This window comes from Artemia franciscana, chromosome 13 (genome assembly GCF_032884065.1).
Source record: "Artemia franciscana chromosome 13, ASM3288406v1, whole genome shotgun sequence".
Lineage (NCBI taxonomy): Eukaryota > Metazoa > Arthropoda > Branchiopoda > Anostraca > Artemiidae > Artemia > Artemia franciscana.
Genome location: NC_088875.1, coordinates 40,812,481 through 40,840,339, shown reverse-complemented (window position 1 = coordinate 40,840,339; position 27,859 = coordinate 40,812,481). Strand labels below are relative to the sequence as shown.

Sequence of the window (27,859 nt, the reverse complement as noted above, 5' to 3'; positions counted from 1 at the left end):
CACCTTCAAGTGTACTATGGATATTGTGTCATTTGTGAAGGTATTGTATGTCTCTGTTATGTGAGATAAATATGGGTGATTTCTCTTTCCTTTTGAATTCTTCTATTCTTAATTCAGTTATATTTGATCAACCAAGTAGTGCTGGTAAATAAGAGGCACACACTCTTGACCCTCTCCTTGAATCTATGGTTAGTTCTAGCTGTAATTATCACACCACTATTGATTATTGTGATAACATTATGCCCTCACTCTCTTCAAACAGTTGCTTTAATGTATTTTGTTTGAATGTGCGTGGGAGATAAGTGGGACAGTCTTAAATCGTATCTGTGGTCTGATAAATCTTGCCCTTTTGATGTAATAGGCTTGACAGAAACATGGTTATCTGACAGTGATAATTTTACAGCTTATAATATCCATGGTTATATTGCTATTCATGTCCCTAGAATGGTAACAGAGTGTTCTGGGGGTATTTCTTTGTTCATAAAATCTAGTATTGAATTTTGTAGAAGATCTGACCTTGAATCCTTGTTTACATCAGTGGTGTCTAATAGTAGGACAGTTTATTCTCTTGTTATTGATCTGAAAAGCCAGTTTGCATGTGATACTGTTTAAGCGCCCTCCTTTTCCAACACATCTGTTCTGTGATTTGCTTGATCAGCTTTCTGGTGTGGGGACTTTCTCTAAAAAACGGATTTGTGTTTTGGGATTTGATATGTCTTTAATTGCAATATGTTAAATGTTGGATCAAATGATGAATGTGACCATCTTTTTGATGTATGCAATATGTTAAATGTTGGATCAAATGATGAATGTGACCATCTTTTTGATGTATTTTCTTCTTCTGGGCTACTTCCTTCAATTTTTTTCCTTCTCGTGTTGACCCTTCAAGAAATTCTGCCACTTTAATAGATAATATTTTCACTTCTCATTCTCCTAATTTGAAGTTCTCTTCTGGTCTTGTTTTTACTGATCTTTCTGGTCATTTCCCTATTTATCTATCACTATATGTGCCTAAAACAGAGATTATTGTGGATGAGAAAGGCGAGTCTTCTTTTAGAACTTTTACAGATAAAGAAATTTCTAATTTAATACAGAGTCTTCAGAGTAATGATTGGTCTAGCGTTCTTGAAGCTAATGATGCTGATTGTGCAACTAGATTATTTTTGTGTCGTATGGGAACTTTGTTGGATAAGCATTTCCTTCTTAGAAAGAGGCCAAGGAATTTTACACCTAAATGCCCATGGATTTCTAGAGGTCTGATCAATGCAACCCATATGAAGGCGTCTTTGTTCAAGGCTGCATGTAAAAGTAAGAAACAGGAAGATCTTCTGAAGTATAAACATTACAAAAATGTGCTCACTTCTTCAGTTCGTTTAGCAAAAAAGCTGTATTTTTCGTCCGAATTAATGAGTATAAAGGGAATTTGCGCAAGGTTTGGACTGTAATTAATGAAGCTCTCTTCCGCAAGAAACTCAAACAATCTTCCCCATCTCTTTATAGGAAAGCTGATGGATCTGTTGTGGACAAAAAATCCTTAGTAAGTGCCTTCAATTCGTATTTCACTGCACTTCCCTCAGTTCTCATTCCACCCCCGAGTAGAGTAAGTTGTTTTCCTGTGACAGAGAAGTCTTTTTTCCTTTCCCCATGTAGTACTACTGAGATTTCTAGTATTATTTCTCAACTTTCAAGCAGCTGTTCAGTTGATAGTTTTGATTTGAGTAATAATGTCCTTAAAAAATCAGTCAGTTTGTTTCTTATTCCATCTCACACATAACTAACCTCTTTCTTTCTTCTGGTATTTTCCCTCATTTGCTTAAAGTTGCTACTGTTGTACCTTTGCATAAAAAAGGTGATTCTTCTCTAATTTCAAATTACAGACCTATTTCTCTTCTTCCCGTCATCTCAAAGGCTGTTGAAAAGGTAGTGTATCGTCGACTCTCTTCATTTGTATTTAGTACTAATTCGACTGCTGGAAATTCTCTCATCACTAACCATCAGTATGGTTTTCGTCCCTCATTCTCTACCTTCCATGCACTTTCTGATGCAACTGAGTTTGTGCGTGTTAATCTGGACAAAGGCTTGTGTGTTTTGGGTCTATTTCTTGACTTTTCAAAGGCCTTTGATATGGTTGACCACAATTTTCTTCTTTCTAAACTATCTTTGTTTGGAGTGCATGCAGTCCTACTAGAATGGTTTAGGTCCTACCTCTCAGAGAGGGCTGAGTATGTTTTTGTTAACCGTACTTCTTCCTATACTTTGCATATATTGAAAGGTGTCCTACAAGGCTCTGTGCTTGGCCCACTTTTGTTCCTAATTTACATTAATTATCTTGTTGACGGTCTTCATCCCCATATTCACCCCATTCTTTTTGCTGATTTTTTCATTGCTGCAGTGGACCTGCCATCTGCCACTTCTATAGCTCAAGGTCTTCTAGATAAAGTAAAGGATTTGTGCTGGTCAAATGGTATGGCTCTTAACAGCCGAAAGAGTGCCATTGTCAACTTTAGGACCCCTTACCGCATGCGAGACATACAGGAGCCAATCATCCTGACTTTCGGGAACGATATTATACCACAAGCTACTATGGTGAAATTATCTTGGCGTGTATCTTGACTGTTTTTTTTCTTTTAAACCGCATATAACTCACACCCGTTCCTTAATCCTCCGCCAGTCTTCAATGTTGCACCGGATTAACTCATTTCTTCCTCCTGATATTATGGTTTCTCTTTATTATGCTTTTATTTATCCTTACCTTTCTTATTGCTGCTCTGTCTGGGGTAATACTAATAAATCTCTTCTCTGCTCACTTCAAAGAGCCCAAAATAGGGCAGTGAAGGCTACTTTTCTTCTCCCTCGGCTTTACCCTTCCTCTGATCTTTATAATGATACTGGAATAGCTCCACTTGATCATATTATAGGTAAAAGTACTCTTTATTTTGCGCATTCTGCTTTTCTAGGTACTCTCCCACCGCCCCTACAGCATTTTTTCTCACGGACAGGCTTAGGTAGGTACTTTTCTTCTTTACGTAATTCTTCTCGACGATTTATTTTACCAAAACGACCTTCTACAGCAGCCCAGAGGTCTCCAGTATATCAGTCAATTCTATTACGGAACTCCATCCCTTCGGATGTCCCTCTTTTTCTTTTTGCAAAGGCATTATTTCGTCGGGTCTTTCCAATTCAATAATTTTTCTCTCTCTTTATTAATCCTTTCCTAATTTGTATGTCTCTTCTCTTCTTTTAAAATCATTTTCAGCTATATGATAAATCTCCTTCTAAATCTTCTATTTGTTAAATATCCTATCTGTTCAATGTCCTTGTCTTGTTCCAGTGTTTTTTTTTTTTTTGTTTTTTTTTTGTATATATTTTATAATAGTGTTTTATTCTTGTTCTCTGTCGTCCATTACAAGCAAAGCTTCTTGGACCTAGTAACCGCTTCACTTTTGTAATAGTTTTTTCTCTAAGTATCAATAAATTGATTGATTGATTGATAGGGGGCCCTATGATTTACGATTGATTTATTCCTATGGCAAAACTACCAAGAAAATAACAAGAGAAATGACAACTTTTGCTGCTTCTCTTCAGTGCTTGTAAAGTAACCATAATCAAATTGAATATTTTTATTTCCATTTAGGAAACAATCAAAAGAGAGATGAGAAAGGCAGATTTTACGGAGGATATGGCTACGGCTATCCATATTACGGATACGGTGGATATGGCCTTGGAGGATATGGAGGCTATGGTGGCTACGGAGGCTATGGAGGCTATGGTGGCTTTTATGGTTAAAATGGAAAGGTTATCCTTATCAAATAATTTGGTGTTACTGCTGCTGATCGCTGTTACAAGCAAAAAGTTGTGTTGCTTCTTTGTTAGAATATCTTTATAATATACATAGTATTTTATATGAATTTCTACCAATTCTCTAAAAACCAGCAAGGGATTTATGGAAATTTATGGAAAAAATGACAATCAAGCTTTTAGAGGGTCTGAGAGAAATGATCAAAGGGATTTTTTTTTTACTTTTACCCACCCAAAAATTGTTGCACTATGAGCCTTTGTAGAATGTTTAGGAGGTAAATAAGAAAACACAATGTGTGCCCAGGCTGCTAAAATAGCGTGTCTACTTGTTTGGGTACAGTTTGGAGGATTCGTTTGAAAAAAATTGATTGCTCATATTTTAATAGGAGCACTCACTCTTAATAGGAGGCAACGTAGTTCTTACGTGTAAGCCCTTGTTAGCATTGTGACTTATAATTGCTGTCTTGATGCGGATAATATGACAAATACGAATTTCTAAACAGTTTTGGTGTCAGACATTCAAGCCGGAATTTGCAGAGACATCATTTCTTTTAGGGAGCTGGCTCTGAGATTTAATGCTCTTGATTAAAACTCGATAATGTATCCCCATTGAGCAATATCGAGAAAAAAAGAGCTCAATAAGAATGCTATTGTAACAAAACTGTAACACGTTTCATCTTCTTTATCTAAAATAAAATGCTCAGATTCTTCTTTAAGCAAGGAGCTTCATTTAAGAATTGCAAATGGTGCCCCTAAAATGTAGACTACCTATTCGGAGGATTGACGAATAAAAAAAATTATATCAGAAAAATGGTTTTTTAATTACTTGAAATTTTTTCCAAGGGTCAAATGCTTTCGACATGACCAGCAATAAAGAGTAATAAATTGAGGGGAGGGCAACCCCTTCATATACGGAATAATTTCTGCTCGTACACGGAATAAATATATAACATGGCCTTGCGACATAGGTCATGTTTAATATTCCGTGTATGAAGGGTTTACCTCTCTCCTATATATCTTGCTCTTTACGCTAAAGTTCTTAAACATTTGAAAAAAAGTTTTCAATTCTGAAGTACGCCCCCAAGGTTTCTTCTCATTTAGCTTTATTTTCATGGACTGCTATAATCCTAACTCTAAAGGAACGTTTAGCGTAAAAATTTCTAGGCAGATCGACGGAAAAAAACATCCCCTCCTCTGAATCCCCCGCTTCATGTAAAAATATGAGCAATCAATTTTTTTCAAACGAATCCTCCAAGCTGTACCCAAACAAGTAGACACGCTATTTTAGCAGCCTGGGCAGACGTTGTGTTTTCTTATTTACCTTCTAAATATTCTACAATGGCTCATAGTGCAACAATTTTTGGGTGGGTCAAAGTAAAAAAAAAAAATCCCTTTGATCCTTTCATTCCGGCACACTAAACACAAAATTAAGATGGGAGGGAGTTTGGTTGCCTTCCAATAGCTTTAGGCCCTTATAAAGCCCACTCGAAGTACTAATTCCCGATCAAATGAGGAACCTTCCAGCGTCTACGACAAATCTTCCATACGAAGTGGTTGAGAAAGAAAGAAAAATAAATAATAGACGAGTGGCACAGGAATTTACTATGGCAACACTGGTAACTGATTCGACGTTGTCTCTAATAGTTATTAAATAAATGAAAAAGTAAGTTCTCTCAAGTTTTTTAGTTCTTTAAAAAAGCTTTTTATTCCAGTTAAATAGCCCTTGTGATTCAGCAGTTGTTCTTAAAGAATTTTAACAAAAAGCGATACTTTAGCACAAAGATTGAGACATTTAAAAAGGCCCAAGTCCCTCGTATACGGAGTAATTTCTTTTTAAATTTTTATGATGCACCTTACTTTGAGATAAATAGAGCCTTTTTTTGTATTTAATATTCAATTTTTTTTCAAATTCCGCTCGTAAATTCACTCCCCCTTCCCTATGTAAAATTTCCCCTTGAAAACACTTGTAATCAGGAAAAGAAGTCAATTCTATTGACGCATTAATTTACATAAAAATTGCTTTTTTAGAGTTTCGGTTACTATTGGGTCGGGTCATTCATAAGTTACGGTTCGTTACCACTAACTGTTTGAAACTAAATGAGCTGTCTGAAAAGTTTCTAAATTGAATTCTTCTATTAATAGTAATTCCCGTTTATAGGTTTCACATCATTATCAAAAAGTTCGTGGTAACGAACTGAAGTAAGGAGCGACCCGGCTCAATAGTAACCGAAACTCTAAAAAATTGAATTTTGATACCAATAGTTACATCAAAAGAATCGTATTTTTACGCAGATTCTATACGAACCTATACTTTCATCAAGTATAGTTTTAGATCAAAAGTTACGAATCTGAGATAATGCATTTTATTTTAGAAAATAGGGGGAAACACCCCCTAAAAGTCAAAGTATCTTAAAGAAAATCACACTTAAAATAGTAAAAAACTTTAGCGTAAAGAGCGGGACGTTGAGGAGGAAAAGCCCTTTCCATATACGGAGTAATTTCTGTTCGTTTTAAGTTTCAATGTCACTCGTTACTTTTAGTTAAAAAAAAAACTTGTTTTTTTTTTTTAATTGATTAAAAACTCAATAGACTCATTCAGATATTAAAAATCTTGTGTGTGAAAGTTAAGTTAAGCTATCAACATTAGTATGCATCTGAAAGGGGCGGACGTAAAAGGAAGGAAACCTTGATGAAAACTAATGTTTTGAAATAGAGTTAATTTTGGCAGCTAATGTCAAATATAAATTACATCGTAACTTCTCTGAGGGGGGCACCCACTTTCCACTACTTGGCGTAGCCTACATCCAGAATAAACCCTTTGACATACAATTCGGCCACGCTTTCAAACATATCAAATATGAACAAATTCTAGGATAATTTTCGGGCATAGTTTTTCTTACCAAAATAGAATTTTTTCTCCAGCACTTACTGCATTACTTGATTTATAATAGTTAAAATTCAAAACTGGGAGGCAGGAATAAGTTCAGTTTTGAATTTTTAGTAAATTCAAACTACCACATTGTTGCTCTTTTCTTAGACAACGTTAGAGCGTTACCTGTTATTTTTGAAAAATTGACAATTTTTTGACTTTCTCCCTAATTTCTACTCCCTCTACTTTTATCACGTTACAGTCTCCCGTATTTTTCCATTCTCTTGATGCATTATTTTAGTACAATAAATCGATTGATTGGTTTATAGATTAACATGTTTTCCTTAATAACTTTAAATAATTTTTGCTAACTTCTAGATTTTAGGCTTTACAGTTTCTGAATGGTTGTTGAATAAAAAAAAAAAAAAAATTTATAGAAGTATTAATGATAGTAAAAAGTGTAATAACACCAATAAATTGCGTAGGAAAAACGGTAAAAAGATAAAATATTATAATGTATTACAGTTATCTGGATTTGTCTATCTGTATTTGTAGGCGTGATTCTAGTCCAAATTTTCCTCGTTCTGACTTCAGTGACAAATAAAGAATCGGAGAAGCGTGAAATCAAGATAACTTGAAAGCACTTTGACCAAACAGTTCCCGGTAACAAGCTTTAAGTAAAGAGCGGCTCTGTCCAATAGTAACTGAAACTCTAAAAACAAAGTTTTTATAACAATAGATATATCAAAAGAATTGACTGTTTATGTTGCTTCCAAATATATAAGATTCATTAATTTTAATTTTGCCTATCAAAAGCTAAGAGCATGAGAAAATTTGCCCGGTTCTCAAAAAAAAGGACAACCATCCATAAAAAGTCAAGCATCTTAATAAAGATCATACCATCAGATTCAGCATATCAGAGAAAAATTCTGTAGAGATTAGGTTTCCAGGTCCTATCTACAAAAAGGTCAAATTCGTTGGTTTTTTTTTTTTTTTGCTGGCAGAATGATACACGTCAAGTACACGTGTTTATTATTTTTTTTTTTTGGGATGATCATGTCCATCCAACGGTCTTAGAAGATCGGCTAAGGACTCATTCAAACGGACAGGAAAAGTTCTAGTGTCCTTTTTAAGAAGCCAAAAGGTCGAAAGGAAACTACCCTCTATTGTACTCCCGTTTTTGTTCAAGGACATTCGACCAAAATTTTGAGATGGCCATTTGGGGTGATATAACCCTCCAGAGTCACTAGGGAACGGGCTGTAGGCTGCACAGTTTCCCATATATATATATATATATATATATATATATATATATATATATATATATATATATATATATATATATATGTTATCGAGAAAAATGCCGGTTTCTTTTGAGGGGTAGTTTTCTGCGGGGAGGGCATTATTCACAGGGATAGTTTTTTTGGGGAGAAGCATTTTCCTAGGGATTTTCCAAGGGTAATTTTTACGGAAAGGGGATTCCTGGGATGATTTGAAAACAGTAAAAATTGAAATTTAAATAACAAGACTTCTTCAGATGATAGTAATGCGAAATATTGGAACCTAAACGAACAGAAATTATTTCGTATTCAAGGGAGGGGCTCTTTACGGTAAGGTTTACCTTTTCGTTATAATTCCTTAAGAAAGACCTTTGAAACACAAGGGCCGTTAGATTTGAATGAGAAGCATTCTCCAAGAACTTTAAAAATTCAGGAGAAAAACAAGGTACAAGGAAGGGTTATCCCCCCTTTATGTACAAAATAATTTCTGTTAGTTTTAAGTTTTAACGTTACTCCTTACCTGCAGGTGAAAAAACTTGCTTTTTCTTAAATTTAATTCATAGGAAAACCTAGCTAACCATGCTACTGGCATGTACCCATGCTTCTGGTTTGCTTGATCATGAGAACTTAGTTGCAGAAATAATCGTGGAACACCTGAATAATGACAAGCATCACACTTTATCTATCTATCTCTTCAAACGAGCAATAATTGTTTATGTATGTTTATGTATATGACTGTTTTTCTCGAAAACGGCTCAATATGTTTTAGGGAAAATTGGCAACCTGAAACTGGCACTCTGAAGAAACGATCTCAACAAATCACGAGTTTGAGAAAATTAGTTTAATTTTAGAAAATGATTAATACATTATATTAATATATTCATATATATTAGTATTAAAATCGCGTCCTACACTAATATAAAAGTTTTATATATGTTACAGCAATAAATGAAGTCAAATAACACATCACTCACATTTTAAGATCATATACTCACATTTCTTTAGGGGGTTCAGTTAAAAGCAACTAGAAAGGAAGAAGGGTGCTGGTTGCCCGCAAATCACTTTTGGCTCTTAAAAAGAGCCCTAGAACTTTCAGTTTGTAATCAAATGAGCACCCTCGGACGTTTCCATAGCACCTACAAAAGAGGTCTGGGGAAAACATATTAAAAACTTTACTTACCACGGTTTACTGAGGCGTGATTGCGCTATTGCAGCACTATTGCGCTACCTATAAAATAAATATGTTCTTGCTAGCCTAAGGAGACTCTACCAGCCTGTCCTTTGTATTTAAAATGATAACTATATAATTCAAGTAAATACTGGATAGTTGATCAAAGTCTGACGGATGTTAGTTTTGATTAATTTAGCGATGAAAACAGTTTTATATATTTTGTTTTTATCTCTTAAATTTAGATAGAAAACAAGTTACGTAGAATACAAGGGTAGCAATTCAAAAAAGCTGTATTTTGTGCATTATAAAGTGTTCTATCTCTAAAAAGAAAACACAACTTATACGACAAAAGCTCAAAATTTCAACGGTTTCTCCACTTAAGAAAGCATTATATAATGTATTACAAAAACCGTAGCAGCTTACAATTATCTCAGATGGTATTAATTGTCTGTATAATTATATAATTACCTATAGGAACATGAATTTGACCAATCGATCAAACATGTGTTATTAAACAGGATTGTTTATAACTACTTTTTTGACAAAAATGGTCACATAAAACCTTTTGAATTACACAGCAGAACAGCCAACGAATTTTCTTTTTTGTACCACAGTTACTTTTTTAGCCGTCAAGATCTACTTTTCTTTTTTCTTTTCAAAAACAAGCTTCTTTTTTCTTACAAGAAACCTTCGTGAAAAATATTTATTCTGGCAAATTCAAGAGGGTCAAGCAAATAGCAATTATGCCTTTGTTTTTCTTAATTAATTTACTCTTATTTTGGTCTTATCCCTTTCCCTCTCTCCTTAAGTACTTGTTAATCATAGCTCTTTAATTATATTTTGTACTACCTTCCCAACATAAAAAGTAATTAACACTGGTAATGAAAACAAGTCAACTACTTCCTCTTTTTTATTTCGTAACATTTACTTTTTACATTAAAGGGCTCTAATCTGTATTTAACGTAATGAACTGATTTGAGTTGGAAGTGAATAAATAAATCTGAGGCCGAAGTTGATTTAAATCGAGTCAAAATAAGGTTAAAGTCTATTATCTTTGTATTTGTTATTTATAGTAGAAATAAAATGTTTATTTCAGTGAGCTTAATCGAAATAAAAAAAAGTTGAAAGATTTTTGGTGTTTTTGATTGCGAATACATTGGGTTAAGGAAGCCATCGTATGGAGCAATTTTTGAATGTGCATTTCTATTGACGAATACAGACTATAGTGAAGTGTCCTACTATCACTGGCAAATCAACTATAATATGTGTGTTTACAAAAAAAACATGTGGAGCACAATATTACGCCATATGAAAAGACTGGGATTCTATGACCGAGTGATTCCACCATTCTATGAATGTGGCATGGAGCTAGAGACTGTTCAAGAGGAAGTCAAAGAAATATTTAGTTTTTTTGAAGTTGTAGCCCTAAATGTAAAAAGTAATGTACCCACTGATAAACATTTAATTGACATTTGCATGTCAAATATTCTCATATTCAATTTGGAAAATTTCAACTGTCTCCCATATCCATATAGAATGCAGAGCCTTGAGGACGAGGTAATATTTTTTAGTACATAGGTCCCTAGACTAAATCCCTCTCGGAATATGTGTATATATATCCCAGGAAGAAGAAGAACGAAACCAGTTATTAAGGTTAGGACCACACGAAGTGGGTGATGAATGGCGAATGTTTATAACTCTCCCATGTATTTTTCATGTGCTTTTGGGCTTGGAATAACTTTTATGTTTCTTTTGGACTTAGTATTTTATGTGGACTTACAATTATTTTGGAACACCGAGAATTTCTTCGCATTTTCCCAAGAATTTCAAGAATGATGCCTCGTCTGCTATTGCTTAGTCATTTATGTTGTCAGTGAAAAAATGCAATACATCTGGTGACAGCCATCACATCTGGTCATTAGAGTTAACAACTTAGCCCAAAACATTTTTAAAAACCATCTAAGGAGTTTTCCATGGTGTACATTAAGAAACAAAGATTTTAATTTCTACATGACATCACAAATGACTTCCCACTTAGGTTACACTATGTTAACTGATTTGGAATTAGGTTCATTTGGGCTCAGTAAGCGTGCGTGCCTAGTTAGTTAAGTCCAAAAAACGTTCAAAATAAAAAAATTAAGATTTGCCTCAAGGGCTAAGCTCACAAGTCACCTGAAGGTAGTTTTTATGCGCTTTTGGGTTTTCATATTGCTCTTGACCGTCCCCGGGAGGGGACGTTCAAGAAAAGTTCAGAAAAGGCTCATAAAACCTGGATTATGAAGTGTTTAAAGATTTGGTGACTTTTAAAAAGGCCTTTGGGTAGGAACAGTTGAAAGGGAGAGTTTTAAACATTCACCATTCAATAACCACTTGGTGTGGTATCAATCTATATCACTGGTTTCGTTCTTCTTCTTCCTGGTATATCTCATACACATATCCCGATAAGTAATCAGTCTAGGATCCCATGTACTAAAAAATCTTAGCTCATCCTTGAGATTATGTATTCTATATGGATATGTGAGACAATTGAAATCTTCTATATTGAATGTGGGGATATTTGACATGCATGTGTCAATTAAAAGTTTATCAGTGGGTACAACACCATTTACATATAGGAATTCCACTCCAAAAAACTACATACTTCTTTCACTTTCTCTTGAAAAGTATCTAGTTCCTAAAAACCCAGTCTGTTCACTCTGTTCACTGTTCACTCATAAGAACCCAGTCTGGTCACTTGGCGTAATGTTGTACTCCACAAGTCTCTATTGTAAACATACGTATTATAGTTGAGTTTTAGTGATAGCAGGACACTTCATTACAGTCCGTATTCAGGACTAGAAATGCATATTTGAAAATTACCCCACACAATGACTTCTTTAAACCAATCGATCCGCAATCAAAAACACCAAACATCTTTGAAACTTCTTTGATCTCCATTAATCTCACTTTATGTAATAAAAATAATTTTGACAGTAATTTTTTTATAATAAAATACTTGTCTGAGAGAATGGGGTACTGCCCGTTTGTATTCGTGGCGATATTTCAGAAAGAATACCTAATATACATTTCCAAGTATTTCCCTTATCACCCGTAAACTGAGATAACACTATGGGCCTGCTGGTACAGACAAAATGGTCTCACCAAGAATGTATTGTTTCCGGAAATAGGTTAAATCTCTTAGAAGATTTCAGCTTGATATGAGGGACTAGCAACTCCAAAGAGTCACAGGAATGGTGGGAGAACTGGTCACCGAAGGTAATGGTGCTACTGGCCCCTTGTTTTCGTTGCAATGTTTCAGAAATAATACCTGGCATGCTTTTCCAAGGATTTTCTTATCGTCCCAGAAGTTATAATAACACTCCGAGCTTGCTTGTATCAACTGAATGGTTTCACCAAGGATATATTGTTTTGGAAAAAAAATGTTAAATCTCGTAAAAGTTTTTGGCTGTATACGGGAGAATCGCAACTCCAAATAGTTGTAGGAATAGTCAGAGTACCTGGCGGCTTAAAGTAATGGGGTACTGATCGCTTGAATTAATAGGATAGGGCTGGCTAAAAAGTAAAGAAGGAATACGAGAGGCTAGTGACTCTAACAGTACATCGGGATAGAGCCTTCATGAAAATGCATACAAGGAAATGAGGGGTTAGTGACTCTAATAGTACTTCGGGATAGGGCTATTTTAAAGTGCATACAGGGATACTACTGACTTCTTTCAACTGCGACTGCTACTATTTGAAACTTGTGACTTCTTGTGACCAAGATTGCAAAAACTTGTAACTGCTACTACAACTACTTGCAGCTAAGACCACTTTCGACTAAGACTACTTGAGGCTTCGACAGTGACTTCTTGCAATTCTGACTACTTGGTACCTGCAACTTGAACGATATATGACTGTGAAGGGGACTGCTTGAAACTAAGACTACTGGTGAGTGTGATCGCATGTAATTGAGACTGCAACTAGTTTTGAATGGGACTGCTTTGCGACTGCAACTACTTGTGGCTGCGTCTAAGACTACCTGTATTTTCATTTGTAACTACTTGTTACTGTGATTAGCTGTGACTGTGGCTCCGACTACTTGTGGTAAGGTAAATAAAACTGCTTGAGATGCTACTAATACTATTACTCCGATTGCAACTGTGACTGAGACTGCTACTACTTCATCTGCTACTACTACTACTGTTGAACTAAATGAAAAAGAGTTTAAGTGCATACAGGTTGTCAAACTGGCTTATCTCAGTGGCAGATCCAGGTGGGGGGCTCGGAGGACGTACCGTCCCCCAAACGTTATGGCGGACTTGGGGTTGAGCGCGCTTCATCTGGTTTGAGTTGGGACGAAAGTTATTTTTCTGTAATAGGTTTTTAATTATTGAGTTTTTAATAAGTTTGTGATTACTTAGATTGTTTCTTTATGCAAGTGAGTTTGAAACAAAGTTTCAGTTGCTTTGTGTGGTCTCTGTTTGATTTTACTGATGACATATACCACTAAGAAGTATCTAATTAAATTTAGGTTTATTTCTTTGTTTATAAAATCTAATATTGAATTTTGTAGAAGATCTTACCTTGAATCCTTGTTTACATCAGTGGTGTCTAATAGTAGGACAGTTTATTCTCTTGTCATTGATCTGAAAAGCCAGTTTGCATGTCATACTGTTTGTTTGTTATATAAGCCCCCTCCTTTTCCAATACAACTGTTCTGTGATTTGCTTGATCAGCTTTCTGGTGTGGGGACTTTCTCTAAAAAACGGATTTGTGTTTTGGGAGACTTCAATTGCAATATGTTAAATGTTGGATCAAATGATGAATGTGACCATCTTTTTTATGTATTTTCTTCTTCTGGGCTACTTCCTTCATTTTTTTCCTTCTCGCGCTGCCCCTTCAAGAAATTCTGCAACTTTAATAGATAATTTTTTCACTTCTCATTTTCCTAATTTGAAGTTCTCTTCTGGTCGTGTTTTCACTGATCTTTCTGATCACTTTCCTATTTATCTATCACTATCTGTGCCTAAAACATAGATTACTGTGGATGAGAAAGGCAAGTCTTCTTTTAGAACTTTTACAGATAAAGAAATTTCTAATTTAAGACATGGTCTTCAGAGTAATGATTGGTCTAGTGTTCTTGAAGCTAAAGATGCTGATTGAGCAACTGTATTATTTTTGTGTCGTATGGGAACTCTGTTGGATAAGCATTTTCCTCCTAGAAATAAGTCAAGGAATTTTACACCCAAATGCCCATGGATGTCTAGAGGTCTGATCAATGCAAACCATATGAAGGCGTCTTTGTTCAAGGCCGCATGTAAAAGTAAGACCAAGGGTGATCTTTTGAAGTATAAAAATTACAAAAATGTGCTCACTTCTTCAGTTCGTTTAGCAAAAAAGCTGTATTTTTCGCGTCGAATTAATGAGTGTAAGGGGAATTTGCGCAAGGTTTGGACTGTAATTAATGAAGCTCTCTCTCGCAAGAAACTCAAACATTCTTCCCCATGTCTTTACAGAAAAGCTGATGGATTTGTTGTTGACAAAAAATCCTTAGCGAGTGCCTTCAATTTGTATTTCACCACACTTCCTTCAGTTCTAATTCCACCCCCGAGTAGAGTAAGTTGTTTTCCCTTGACAGAGAAGTCTTTTTTCATTTCCCCATGTAGTACTACTGCGATTTCTAGTTTTATTTCTCAACTTCCTAGCAGTCGTTCAGTTGATAGTTTTGGTTTGAGAAATAATGTACTAAAAAAAACAGACAGTTTGTTTCTCATCCGATTTCACACATAACTAACCTCTCTCTTTCTTCTGGTATTTCCCCTCATTCATTTAAAGTTGCCACTGTTGTACCTTTGCACAAAAAAGGTGATTCGTCTCTAATTTCAAACTACAGACCTATTTCTCTTCTTCCCGTCATCTCAAAGGTTGTTGAAAAAGTAGTGTATCGTCGACTCTCCATTTGTATTTAGTACTAATTCAACAGCTGGAAATTCTCTCATCACTAACCATCAGTATGGTTTTCGTTCCTCATTCTCTACCTTGCATGCGCTTACTGATGCAACAGAGTTTGTGCGTGTTAATCTGGACAAGGGCTTGTGTGTTTTGGGTCTATTTCTTGACTTTTCAAAGGCCTTTGATATGGTTGACCACAATGTTCTTCTGTCTAAACTATGCTTATTTGGAGTGTATGGAGTCCCACTAGAATGGTTTAGGTCTTACCTCTCAGATAGATCTCGGTATGTTTTGGTTAACTGTACTTCTTCCTCTACTTTGCCTGTATTGAAAGGTGTCCCACAAGGCTCTGTGCTTGGACCACTTTTGTTTCTAATCTACATTAATTATCTTGTTGATGGTCTTCATCCCCATGTTCACCCTGTTCTTTTTGCTGATGACAGTATCTTTTTCATTGCTGAGGCGGATCTTTCATCTGTCACTTCTATAGCTCAAGGTCTTCTAGATAAAGTAAAGGATTGGTGCTGGTCAAATGGTATGGCTCTTAACAGCCAAAAGAGTGCCATTGTCAACTTTAGGACCCCTTACCGTATGAGAGACGTACAGGAGCCAATCACCCTGACTTTTGGGAATGATATTATACCACAAGCTACTATGGTGAAATTTCTTGGTGTGTATCTTGACTGTTTTCTTTCTTTTAAACCGCATATAACTTACACCCGTTCCTTAATCCTCCGCCAGTCTTCAATGTTGCACCGGATTAACTCATTTCTTCCTCCTGATATTATGGTTTCTCTTTATTATGCTTTTATTTATCCTTACCTTTCTTATTGCTGCTCTGTCTGGGGCAATACTAATAAATCTCTTCTCTGCTCACTTCAAAGGGCCCAAAATCGGGCAGTGAAGGCTACTTTCTTCTCCCTCAGCTTTACCCTTCCTCTGATCTTTATAATGATACTGGAATAGCTCCGCTGGATCACATTATAGGTAAAAGTACTCTTTATTTAGCGCATTCTGCTTTTCTAGGTGTACTTCCACCGACCCAGCAGCAGTTTTTCTCACGGACAGGCTCAGGTAGGTACTTTTCTTCTTTACGTAATTCTTCTCGACGATTTATTTTACCAAAACGATCCTCTACAGCAGCTCAGAGGTCTCCTGTTTATCAGCCAATTCTATTATGGAACTCCATCCCTTCGGATGTCTCTCTTTTTCTTTCTGCAAAGGCATTATTTCGACGGGTCTTTCCAGTTCAATAATTTTTGTCTCTCTTTTTAATTCTATCCCAGTTTGTATGTCACTTCTCTTCTTTTAAAATCATTTTCAGATATATGTTAAATCTCCTTCTAAATTTTCTATCTGTTAAATGTCTTTGTCTTGTTCTAGTGTTTTTTTTTTGTTTTTTTTTTTTTGTAAAAGTTTTTTATTCTTGTTGTCTGTGGTCCATTACAAGCTAAGCTTCTTGGGCCTAGTAATCGCTTTACTTTTGTAATAGTTTTTCTTTTAGTATTAATAAATTGATTTAATGATTGATTAGGAGAATCTGTCTGAATTACCACAAAAGTCAACTGAGAGGTGAAAATCTTCATTTCGTAATAACAGGGAGGGGAAATTTAAAATCCTAACTTCATTAGGCTGTCGATATAATACTTCAGGATAGTGCTGTCATAACGGGGCTGAAAAGCAAAATATTTCAACTTCTTTTTATTGTCAAAAATTTATTTTCGAGTCTTGCTATGGCAGTGAGGCGAAGAAATTGATATCATTACTTTTTTGGCTATCTTAAAATTTGGGATTGCTTTTTTTGGGAAGCGGGTTGGTTTTTACCACATTGTTGTTTTTTAAGGGGATTTGTATAATAGAAAGTAAGTGTATGAGAAGTTCAAACATTAATAATTTATGTTTTGGATTTTGGTGAGCAAATGCTGGCCTCATTACTGCCTATTTTTATCTATTTAAGCTCTGCACTATATGCGATATCACCTCTTCTGTTCAGCCTAGAACATTAAAATAAAGGCAAAATTCTTTAGAACTTTAAGAAAGGCTCTTAAAAGTACATACTTCAAACTAAGTATATGAGTCAAAATACTCCTTCATAGGTCGGAGTAACCATTTAAGAATAACAGATTATCAAAAAATTATTTATAAGAGAAAGCAAATAACCACGTGTTTTTTTTTCTAGATGGTTAGAATGGGTCTCTGAATCCTCAGTTTGAATCAGTGGAATGACGCCCTTTTTTTCAAAGATTTACTAATAAAACGTTGAAAAAAAGTAGAAATTCACACTATTTGAGGTAGCCACAGAAACGGAATGCAACTACAATGTTCCTTCAGAATTTATTACCTTCCCAATACCAAACAGTCACAAAATATTGCATATATTTGTCCATAAAATTGCATAGACTGCTATATATACCGCTGAAGATTTTTTAGCTTATTTTGATACATGCCATCCAATCAGATTCCCAAGATTGGAATTATGATTGGACGGCTCCAAGCCAAGGTGAGCTTGCCTCAATATAGCATGGCTTAAGGTGTGCAAGGATGCAATTGCATTGGTCTTGTTTGACAGAGAATTTGAAACATTCGTTGGTTATAAATCAAAAGTTTTTAAGGGACAATTCTCTTACTTAATGCTAAATCTGAGTCAAATTTCAAATTTCATTTTTGTGCTTAACTGACATATCGAGATTTAAACGTTTGAATTGAATATCTGAAAATATCTAGATTAAAGAGTTAGATTTCTAATTAGAAGTCAATCAAAACTTGAAAACCTGAGTTGTTTAAATTACCAATCTATAACTATCAAACACAAAATTGATAGAATAATTATTTGTTTTTTAAGGAGTATTTCGACTCATATACTTAGTTTGAAGCACATACGTACAAGCATCTTTATTAGAGTACATATTTTTCTGACGATTTTTGTCTTTATTCGAATATTTTATGATGAATAGAAGATGAAATACTAACGAAGAGCTCTAGGACTCGAGACTGACAGGACTAGCAATTATGAACGTTCACTGAAATATTGAGGTGGACATTGACCGTATAATAAATAGATAAGGCGGGAGTGGCAATAAAGACATAGACTTTTTCTTATAAAATTGTGGATTATTTAATTTAAGCAAAATTGTGGAAATATGTAAAATTGAGGATTCTTTAATACGTTTTTATGAAAAGAAAAATTTTGGTTTGTAAATTTTGAGATTTCTTAAAAATTAACGCTGTTTATTGAAACGCTATATTTAAAAACAAATAGTGACTAATAAATGCTTTTTTGCCTATTCCTAAAACCCACGTTTTGATTGACTTCCTTGTATTTCTATCGCTTTGTTCTGTTTTTCTTGTTACACCCCTGAGAGAATTAGTATTTAATGTTTAATATACCTTTTACGAATATATAAGTTGCATCTTTATCCTCATTTCCTACTCTTCATTACTATCATAGTTACTAAGCGAAGGCACAAAATTAGGTAACATCCTAAATGATTTGATCTATACAAATTGTTACAAAGGGTGCAAGACCCCAAAAGATGGTTCAAGAACTTTTTTTTACAATAAAAAGCTTAACTCACTCCTTGTAGTGGTCAAAAGTGCAAAGGCAAAAAATTATGCAGAAAATATTAATATTATATTTTTTATAGATAATGAACAGCTTTTATTTTTTATAATTGGGTAGTTTTTATATCTTACTATTTTTTGTATCAATACTTTTATACCATTTAAATTTCAACAGATTTGTTCAAACTTCAACCATCACCAGATTTTAGATTAAATTTACGACCATTTCCACTACCTACCTACGACACATAATTGTTGAAGTTCCCTTTAAATTGCCGGTATTTCTTTGTTCGCAAGTGTAACCAAGCAACCTATTATGTTCTCCACTCTGAAAAAATTCTCGATCCGCCCCAGGCTTATCTCTAATATCACAGGAATAGCTAAGGTTCTAAATAAATCCATGTACTCAAAAGTGTGTATCTGTATTGGTCTCAGGTAAGGCTACTGGTTTTGAAGAAAGCTTCAGGGAATGTCTAAGTGGAAATTTAAACTAAATCAAAAGACACTAATTGTGTCCAGGTTGTCAAAACAGTATATCTGTAATGTCAAGAAAAATTAAATTAATACTTTTGGATAATATTAAATTGGACTTTAAACTTAAAAGACATTATGTCCACCCTGGTTGTCAGAAGGGCGTATCTGCATTTTATTACGAACAGCTAAGACTATGGAGTGAAACTTACACGAAATTACACGCTAGTCCTGCCAATTGGAATGTTGAACTAAATCAAAAGACTTCTTTTGCATTCAGAGTATCAAAACAGGATATCTGCAATATCTTATGAACATCTAAGGTATTAAGTTGAAATTTTCAGAGAATTTTGAGCGGAATGTTGATTTTAATAGCAAGAAATTATGTACAACTCAGTTGAGAAAAGTATATCTACAATATCTCAGGGACAGCTCACGGTATTAAGTTGAAATTTTTTGGGAATATTGAGGGAGGTTATGGAACTGAATCAAAAGATACTTCTGCATCCAGCTATTAAAATGGCATGTGCAATATCTCATGAACGGTGAGAGTATTAAGTTGGAATTTTCAAGGAATATTGAGCAGATGTTGAAATAAATCAAAAGATATTGTCTGCACTAAAATGTCAGTGCAGCATCTTTTCAATAGCCCACCAAGCAAAGGTTATGTCAAAGTCACAAATTAAAGAATTTAAAAGGTATATATTTATCATCTTATCCTCTTTTCGCTCATATGTAATCTTATCATGAGGATTTCTTCGAATATATTGTTAAAAAATAGCTGTTCAACTGAAGTCTTAGTTCAAGACCCATCCTAAACCTTGATTTCAAGTTAAAGGAAATTTATGTAACAATTATATCGAATATAATTCAAGGCAATACACAGATATCCTTATGCAACTTGGAATTTAAATTATAACTCGAAATTTTTAATCTACAGTGAAAAACTGGAGAAATATTCATACTATTAATAAATAATAAAACTTTTGCCATCAAAATCAGACAGAAATTAATCTAAAAAAATTCCCTAAAATGAATTTTTTCAAAGAAAAGTAAAGAGACATATAGGAGGTTTTGTCTTAGATTAAATAAAAAAAAAGTTTTTTAACTAAAAGTAAGGAGCAACATCAAAACTTAAAACGCACAAAAATTATTCCGTATATGAAAAGGGCTTCTCCTCCTCAACGCCCCGCTCTTTACGCTAAAGTTTGACTCTTTCTCTTGACTCTACTTTTTAAAATGGTAAAAAACTTTAGCGTAAAGAGCAGGCCCTGAGGAGGAAAAGCCCTTTTTATATAGGGAGTAATTTCTGTTCATTTTAATTTTTAATGTTGCTCCTTACTTTTAGTTAAGAAATATTTGATTTTTTTTATTTAATTTCTGGACGTTTTTGAATTAATGCATGTTATCTCATGCGTTAATGCATGTGTATCTCAGCATATAAATAACTAAACCAAAATTTGCATATTATTTTTTTTTCGCTAAATGGCGGGAGTAGGCCTAGTTGCCCTCCAATTTTTTGATTGCTTAAAAAGGCAACTAAAACTTTTAATTTCTTACCAAAGTTGTCATTAATAAAAAATATACGTAACTTACGAATTAAATTACGAAACGAACTTCCATATTCGAATGTTTTCATTGCATATATGAGGGGGCTCATCCCTCGTCAATACCTCACTCTTTACACTAAAGCTTAAAATGTGTCCCGATTCCTTAAGACTGACCCCTGAATCACAAAGGCCGTAGAATAAATAGGTGAAATTATTAAAAATACTTTAGCGTAAAGAGTGAGGTAATAAGAGGAGGTGAACCCCTCATATGCGTAATGATTTCTGTTCCTCAATACCGTTCGTTCTGTTTGTTAATGTACGTCAATACCTGGCTCTTTACACTAAAGCTTAAATTTTGTCCCGATTCATTAAGAACGACCCCTGAATCACAAAGGCCGTAGAATAAATAGTTGAAATTACTAAAAATACTTTAGCGTAAAGAGCGAGGTATTACGAGGAGGTGAACCCTCATATGCGTAATAATTTCTGTTCGTTTTAAGTTTTAATGCTGCTTTTTACTTTCAGTTGAAAAAACTTGTCATATTTATTTTTCATTTTTTTCAATAACGCTAGAAAATCCTGCGCCCCCTTCATTGAATTTGTCTTCCACCATGAAAAATTTCAACAAGGAAAGATCCTCCCAAGGAAAAATCCTCCTTCAACTTCTCCTCCCCCTCCCCTTGAACACGAAAAATCCCTGTGAAAACGTCTGTACACTTCCCAATAGCCATTACTATATCAAGTTCAAGTTCTATTTATTTTCATAAAATAACAATAACAAAAACAATATCCCAAGGGGCTCAATGGCCCATTATTTGGGAAACGCCATACAATAAATAAAGAATCATAAAACTTGTCATAAATATACTAACCCACATCTAAATATAAATATGTAAGGAAAAGAAATCAACTCACCGGCAGTCCCCACGAAACAGCGACCCTCACATCACCCGACTAAACATTAGTCGAAGTTTGTAACTTGCAGCCCCTCCCACGGGACCTGTGGGGGAGTAATTTGTCCCCAAAGACATAGTTAATAGGTTTTTAGACTATGGTGAATAATTATTTAGAATATGGTGAATAAATAATTCGTTACCACGAACTGTTTGAAAATCCAACAGGATATTGCAAAATCCCAAGGAGGCTGTCATTTATTCTAAAGACTTTAAATCAAAATTGAACTTTTAATTGTAATCTATTTAAATACTGCTCTTTACTGTTAAAAACTACGATGTCTGTAATAAGGAAAGATCTCTCACCGCATCAACAATCAAATTGTAACCTAAGTCCAAAGAGATTACTGCAGCGAAGGTAGGTTAGAGGATATGCTCTCAACCCCCATATTACATGACGATTAGAAAAACTTATCATGGAATTGAAAATACAGCCTTATTTTTGGATTTGTCTCCGCCCCCTCCTAAGAAAGATATTCATTGATTCCCCTAGTATATGCTTTATTATTACTCTGTAAAATATCTGTCATTTGTAACGTGACTGTCATTGTAACATTGATTTTGAATGGTTTATTGTATGGTTCAGTTATGGTTCACTCGTATATTATTTACTCACAAATTCATGTATCAAAATGATGGCATGGACTTGAAAACTAGTAAGTAGTGTAAATAGTTTTGCGATGTTTTTCAATAATTAACTGTTATAAATTGTCCACCCAATTTCATTTTGCTCCAATTGATCCAAAATTAAAGTGACCTGCATTTTCCAAGCATCAGATCAGTCTTCTTTAGTATACCTCTGCTTTTATGGTACTATGGCTCATTTTTCATTTTCACTGTTATTTTCACTCAAGTTGGGAAATTTGGCTCCAGATTTGCCCTCCCCCCCATGAAGTTGACGAAATTACGCCCCTGGTAATATCAGTGCATTACGAAATAAAGTGGCCAAATCAGCTCTTAGGTTCGACCCGATCTCTTTTGTTGTTGAAAAAGGCTGTTAAAACTTAAAATTTATGGTCAAATGACCCCTCGATGTCCCATTGTCCCATAGAAAAAAGGAAGCAAAACAAAAAAAATTAAGTTGCATATGTGACTATCCTACTCAGAAGTGAAAAATATGTAATTTCATATTTTTGTAGGTAGGGGTTAGAGACATCCACCCTATAGTTTCAGAACTGTTAAATTTAGTGGCGCAATAATCATTAGATTTTTTTTTCATTTTTGGTGGATGTTTAGGGTTTTATGATGTATTGTTATTATCATATTTTATTGTTATATTACTATTCTGATTATTATTTTGCTATTATTGCTATAATACTATTTTAAGGTTATTATTTATTATTAACGACATTGATATTAATCATTAATGATTATTAGGGATTGAACTTGATGATGTAAGTTTCGAAAGAACAGTGACCCTTTTTTGCGCGCCCCCTTCTCTTCCTAAAATTAATTAGAGTTTCGTTTACCTTTTAAGTATAATGATTTTTAGACCTCATATTAAGATTTAGAGTTAGAAGCCAAACCTTCTGATGTGTATTAAAAGAAAAAAAAAGACAAAGATTTCAACTGCAAACAAGGAACAACATTAAAACTTATAACGAACAAAAATTATTTCGCATATGAAGGGGATTGCCCCTTCATCAACCTTCGCTACTTACGCTAAAGTCTGAAACTTCTTTAAGATACTTCTCGTTTAAATAGAACTGTCCTTATGTTTCAGCAGCCTTACTTAAAGAATTTTGACAAAAAGGTAAATTTTAGCATAAAAGCAATGGTTGAGGGAGGGGCAACCTCCCTAATATACACGATAATGTCTGATCATTTCGAGTTTAAATGTAACTTCACTTTCAGCAGAAAAAGCAAGCTTTTTTTGTTTAATTTCTCAGTATTTTTCAATCTTGCCAGAAAATTCTCTCCTCCCCGTGCAAAATTTCCGCTGGAAAACTCTCCCGGAAATTTTTCCCCATAAAAATTCTCCCCGTGGAAATCACCCCTTCAGAAAATCAGTCCCAGAAAGATAATCGTGTATTTTTCAATAGCAAACACAATTTGTAGCCAATGGGTGAACTTTACAAATTACAGCTTTTCCCCTAGGGCTGTGGGGGGTCATATCATACCCAAAGACACATTTACTGGATCTTTCAATTATGCTGAACAGCTAGGTTATCTCAAAGTATTGAACCTATGTCTTTGGGGCAAAAGGGGTGCGGGAGAGGGATAGCTGCCTTTCAATATTTTGGTCACTTAAAAAGGGCACTAGAACTTTTGGTTTCCGTTTGAGTGAGGCCTCTCCTAATATGTTAGGACCGTTGGTTCGATAGAATTATCCCAGGAAAAAAATTCGAGGCCTCTCTTCTGGCAGTAAAATAACATCAAAATTCCACCTTTTTGTAAATAGGAGCCTCAAACCTCTAGAGTAAGGTTCTTTCACGTGCCAAATCTCTGATATTCTGAATTTGTGTAATTTTCAGTAAGATCGCTTGATAACTTAGGGTTGGTCCCCCCTTTTTCAAAATTAGGCAAATTTTCCCAGACTAGTAGCTCACGGATTAGTGTTTATTTATTTTTTTTTGTTGTTTCTTTGTTTTTCCCATGGGCTATCGTATTGTACCAATTGTCCTAAAAGATCGGAAGAGGGCTTATTCAAACAGAAATTAGAATTTTTTAGTGCCTTTTATAAGTTACAAAAAGATTGGAGGGCAACAAGCCCCTCCCAGTGCCTTTTTTTCCTGAAGTCGTCCAATCAAAGTTTGGAGATAGTCATGTTGTGCACCATATTTTAATGTTCAATAACTTTGCCTTTGGGGATACCATGATCCCCCACGGCCCCTGAGGAAAGGTCCTAAAATTATAGAATCTGTCCATTCTGTCCACGTGTGGTATTTGTTACTGAAATGTGACCACGTGTAGTGTTTGCTATTGACAGTATACAGATATTTTTCGCGGGAGGGAGTGAATTTTTTGTTGGGGGTGTTTTCCAAGGGAAAACTTCTCCTTGACGAAGAGCAATATTTTTTTTTTGGGTGGGGGAGGTTGGTGGCTGAACATTCCAGGGAAATTTACACTGAGGTAATATGCCAGACTTCCTAGACGAAATTCTTTGTATTTGCCTTACTTTCTCTTGGCCGACTCAACTTTACATGTGGAGATGTTAAGGGGAAGTATCCAAGAAGAAATTTTTACCGAGTTTGAATTATCCTGAGGATCTTTCTCTGCGAGGGAATATTTTCCACTGGAGAAATTCTCCATAGGAAACATTCCGCGGAAGGAGCTCTCAATGGAGGAACTTTCTGCTGTAGCAACGTTCCACTAGGATGGAGGGGGGAGATTTCCGGGGAAAATTTTCGATGGTGGGGAAGTTTCAAGAAATATTTGAAAACAGTCAGAAATTAAACACTTTTATAAATGATAGTACGCTAAGAAGAATTTTACTGGCGGAATCGTCTGCAAGAAGTTTTCCGAGGTGAATTGACGGCGAGAATAGAATTGCCTGGGGAATTTTCCTGACGGGGAGAAGGTTTATGTCGGATGAGCTATGCTTGGACGGATTTTCTTTTGGAAGAGGGAATTATTGATGGAGGCAGAACCGGTTTTTCCGGCATTATTTACAAAACGATCGAAAACTAAACAAAAAAACAGTTTTTTTCGGCTTAAAGTGAGGAGCTTCATAAATACTTTAAATTCCTCAATACTTCACTCTTTACAATAAAGTGATTTTTTGTCCAAATTTGCTAAACAAATTGACTTCTGAAACACGGGGACTATTTATAAGAAGCTCTCTAAGAAGTACGGAAAACAATTCAAACTTTTGCGCAAGGGTGAGTATTGAGGAAGAAGCAGCCTCCATCATATTCCTCTTCCTCAGCCCTCAGTCTTCACGCAAATGTCTTAGAGTTCTTTAAAGGTACATTGAAATATTCTCATTGAAATGCAACGGTGCTTTTGTTTCAAGAATTCTTCTTGTAGAATTGGGACAGAAGGTCAAACTTTAGCGTGAAGAGAAAGGATGAGGAAAGATTGTCCCCCCCCCCATATACGGAACAATTTTGTTCACTTAAATTTCTAAAGTTGCCCCTTAATTTCAGTTAAAAAGACTTTTTCTTTTAATTTTATTTCAGACTGTTTTTCAAATCTTGCGAGAAAAACCCCCAACCCCCTATAAAAATGATTTTAAAAAATTCATCCTAGAAAAATTCCTCTCTTGGTAAATTTTCCCTTTGAAAATTACCCCCAGAGAATGTCCCGCACCCCTTGAAATACTTCCGTATATTTCTCAAAAGCAAATATTGTTTATAAACAATAGGTAAATTCCATAGCTCATAGCCCTTTCCCCGGAGGCCGTGGGGGTCATGTCATCCCCAGAGGCATAGGTTTTGGGTTTTTGAACTTTGCCGAATCAAATTTAAGGAAGGGAGGTTATTTGCCTCCCATTCTTGTTGGTCACTTGAAAAGGACACTAGAACTTTCAATTTTCGTCCATTGGCGCATCTACCGGTTTTCTATGACCTTTCGTTTGACATGATCACCCCAGAGAAACTAAAACAAAAGTTAAACACGCATTCGAGAACTTTCTTCTGATAAAAATAAACGGTTCCGCATTTTTGTAGATATTAGCTTGAAACCTCTAGAGTAAGGCTTTTTCATGTGCCAAATCTGGTGGTGTGATTTTCATTAACATTGCTTAGCTCTTTGGGGGTGTTTCACCCCTTTTTGGAAAATCTGGCAAATTTTATCAGACTCGTAGCTTTTGTGGCAGCCTTAAACTTAATGAACTGTTATATTTGGAAACAGCACAAGGAGCCAATTGTCTTAATGTATTTATTTTTTTCAAAATTCTTTTTTTTTATAATTTTAGCTAATATCGAGCCGAACCATTCCTTATTTACAGTTCGTTACCAGCAACTGTTTGAAAATAATTCGGCGTTTGCTGAACAGTCAAGCTTTTTGCACGGTTGCCATTTTCTTTTCCGTTTTTGGTAATTATCTTATTCTTCCCCTCCTTTTCTCTATGTTACTAGCCTTTGGGTCTTTTGTTGGAAGAAATAAGGAGTTTTGTTTTTAGTTTATATGCTTCGAATAAATATTGAAGCTTGAATTGGAGGTGTGAATCTCTTCATGTGAGATAGTTATTTACTCCCCCCACCCTACACTACTGGCCATCCAGCCAGTAATAGGGGGGAGGGGGATTTAGAAGAGTTTGTGTTTTGTTCATGTGTTCTGACTTAATCTTAAACAGAAAGCATGGATGTTTCATTGAAAATCTCCGCCAAATTCTTATACAAGACCATCAATAACGCTTTTTTTCTCTTTACGCATTTATTTGAGATGATCCAGCTTCGTTAACATTTCTAAGCATAGAATGCTTATATAGTTTCTTTCTAAACTTAGGAGGATTTTCTCTCTAGGGAAAATATTTGAAAAAATAAATTTCTTACCTGACCGTTTTCCTTGTAGTCATTAAGAACATTGTTCAGGATCTCAACGACTTCCGGGAGTTCAGCATGAGCTAATCTGTGGAAAGCAAGAATTCCTCTTGTTCTCAACTCTGGCTCTCTGCCTTTCTTAAAAGAAAATTCATAGAATAAAAGATTTCGAAGTGCTCTAAAGTTTAATCAATTTGCCGTATCTACATCATTACCAAAAGAAGAAGAATCCTTATTCTCAATGTTTGTTGTTTGAGACAGGCAGGGTTAAGAACGATTAGACGTCGTTATTATCTATCTACATTGAAAATATAGAAATTTATAATTTACAATTTCTTTTGCATTGTGAATAATGGCAAATTATGTGAAAATCATGGTTGTGAGGTCATGGCAAATTATACAACTGACGACAATTAAATTCATCTATCTTCAGAAAAATCCTTGTGATCAGCTGCAGAGTATCCATTGGACTTACTAAGTCCCGTTTCGATTTATATAGTTACAAGCCTTAACCAGCTAATAGTGGTAGTTAGGATTGTTCCTGTTTGTGCAACTACATTTTTTAACTGAAAGTAAGGAGCGACATTAAAACTTAAAACGAACAGAAGTTACTCCGTAGATGAAATGGGTTTTCCCCTCTGCAATCCCTCGCTCTTTACTCTAAAGTTTTTAATTGTTTTAAAAATTAGAATTGTGGCAAAGAGTCAAACTTTAGCGTAAAGAGCGAGGGATTGCAGAGGGGAAAACCCATTTCATATACGGAGTAATTTCTGTTCGCTTTAAGTTTTGATGTCGCTCCTTACTTTCAGTTAGAAAAAAGTAGTTTTTTATTTAATTTTTGAGTGTTTT

General features: G+C 34.9%; 1 protein-coding gene across 9 annotated transcripts in view; it reads right to left on the bottom strand.

Annotated features, from left to right (window-relative positions):
• LOC136034934 (uncharacterized) overlaps positions 1–27,859 on the bottom strand; it is a 215,602-nt gene that overhangs the window by 136,155 nt on the left and 51,588 nt on the right. For all 9 annotated transcript variants that reach the window (XR_010619299.1, XR_010619300.1, XM_065716462.1 and 6 more), the window contains exon 4: positions 27,023–27,148. The gene's annotated coding sequence lies outside the window, so the exon portion shown is untranslated. The remainder of the gene's footprint in view (positions 1–27,022; positions 27,149–27,859) is intronic.